Source organism: Trachymyrmex septentrionalis, unplaced genomic scaffold, assembly GCF_001594115.1.
Source record: "Trachymyrmex septentrionalis isolate Tsep2-gDNA-1 unplaced genomic scaffold, Tsep1.0 scaffold13, whole genome shotgun sequence".
In the NCBI taxonomy this organism is placed as follows: domain Eukaryota; kingdom Metazoa; phylum Arthropoda; class Insecta; order Hymenoptera; family Formicidae; genus Trachymyrmex; species Trachymyrmex septentrionalis.
In genome coordinates, this window is record NW_017304438.1 from 6,360,132 (window position 1) to 6,362,310 (window position 2,179).

Here is a 2,179-nt window from a genome sequence, read left to right on the forward strand (position 1 = left end):
AGAACACCAAACCAAGCCAATACATTTGGGGATTGTCTGAAATATTTAGACTTGGTTTGCGGCAGTGCGCCAGTGCCATCCGTTGCTGAAATTACTACTTGCTGGAATCCCAAGACATTTCCCAACGAAAAATAGGGCACCGGATTATGAGAATTGAGAAACGAGAGATCAAAGGATGGGAAAATCGATCATAGGTCGAAAATAAACTCGAAATTGTTCGAAACTCGAAAACTAAAATTTTCAACTTTCGCTAGGATATATATTTGTACTATGCATTTGCAAAGATTTATTAGATTTTCCACCCAGAATACGTTAAACCGAATCGATAATGTTACTTTACAGTTTATTTTCTAAAGATATTTTCTTTTCTTGTTTGCGAAGCATCATTTATTTATAACGCCACGATGCTTGCACTCGTCCTGTTTGCTCTTCGTAGAAAACATTAAAAGTAAAAAAGGAAAAAAGGAGAGGATAAAAATGGCGAGGTGCAAGCACCGCGGCGGGAGGGAACAGACTGAAGAATAAAGTTCAGTTTCTTTCTATTCTTTTGCGAGTCTCGAGTAGGTTCCTTCCCACGCATTCCTCGCCACTCGACTTTTAAAGCGCAGACGAGCGGCTTGAATTATCTCATTTTCCGTAGGAGTTATTAATTCACGTAATATGGTGCGAAAATCAGTGATACTACAAGATTTCGAATGAATTGCAAAATCTTAATTAACAAATTCTCGTAATTCTCTCATGATTCTATTGCTGTATTTTTCCTCAGAATTTAGAAGATGAAGATTATAAGATTACATAACTGTTGACAATTTTCTAATATCAGTGTTTATAGAAAAAGACAAAGATTATAAGACGGTTCTCTCCAAAACTAAGAACGTCACCACATCACCGTTCAGGCTGATCCACATTCGCTGACTCTATCTCCTTTATTCATCCTTTACCTAGTCGATTATTTTGCCTCTTCTCGTCCCGTTATATTAATACGATCTCAATTTAATTATCGTAGGTATCTATCCGCGCTTTCGCTGTCAGGTTGCCGCCTCATATTTCGCTGCTTTACGCGACGTTGTCCCAGTTTCTGGGCCGACCCGGTATTAACGTGAGATATATCGTCGCGTGTTGAACAAAAAGCACCGTTGATGTTATTCGTCGGTGTCTGCCTTTGTTCCGCGATAATATTTTATGTAAACGCTGAGCTCACGCGTCTTCTCTCCTTTCTCTCTCTCTCTCTCCTTCCCTCCCTCCCTCCCTCCCTCCCTCTCTCTCCCATTTGATGCAAATGTTTTATCTCTCTACCGCGTAAAAAAATTTTTTTAAACATGAAAAATTGTGTCGATATGAAAATAGAGTCGATCGCGGCGCACCAGCTGTACCGATGTATGCATTTGAAGAGAACCACGTAAAATTCTATTTAATAACAACGTATCTCGTGGATCAGTTTCCATTATGGCGGAAATATCATACGTTGGACTCCCATCAATCCCTCATTGGTGGACTCCGCGCTTTTCGAACGAAGTATAAAAGCTGAAATATAGACCGTTTTTTTTTTTATTTGATTACCACAACGGACGACTGCACTGTGCGGCGCATAGTTCGAGAACAACTTTATTGGTGAGTGCACCCTTGCAACAAACGGTATCGGAAAATGTTGCGAAAGCAGCGTTGTAACGTACTGTAAGCGGTGAATAATAAAAATAGTTGATAGTCGTAAGAGCCTATGATGTTATGTCGGTGCATACCACGGTATTCAGTCCTCCGATAGTTTTCGCTGGATAGCAGAAAACTAAGTCGCAGCAGTTTATGGGCCTTCATTTATCGTCATGTGTATAACAGTTTGTCGCTTTTCGACGTGCCATATTTTCTTTTCGTTTATATTTTATTGTACATCTGTTTTTTTTTATGCATCTTTTAAAAATTCTTTTATCGCCTGTCTTGGCTCGTCTTATGCCGTCTATTGTCCGCTAAAGAGAGCGTCAAGTTTCGAAATTGTACAAACACTTCAAAATAGCGTTGTAGTATTTGGACAAAATGCACAAAGGGGACAAAAACCAATTTTGAGAAATATAATAGAATGTAAAAGGAATAGAAAGTAAAGTGAATGTAGGTACTTTAACGTCTTCATATTTCGAATGCTTTTGTTACTATTTTTATGTATGATTTTACAGGCACGATTAGATGA

The 2,179-nt window shown here is 38.7% G+C and overlaps 1 protein-coding gene across 5 annotated transcripts in view; it reads left to right on the forward strand.

The window, feature by feature from the left end:
- The window catches only part of LOC108756760 (serine/threonine-protein phosphatase 2B catalytic subunit 2-like), a 165,382-nt gene that overhangs the window by 92,545 nt on the left and 70,658 nt on the right, over positions 1-2,179 (forward strand). The window lies entirely within an intron of this gene.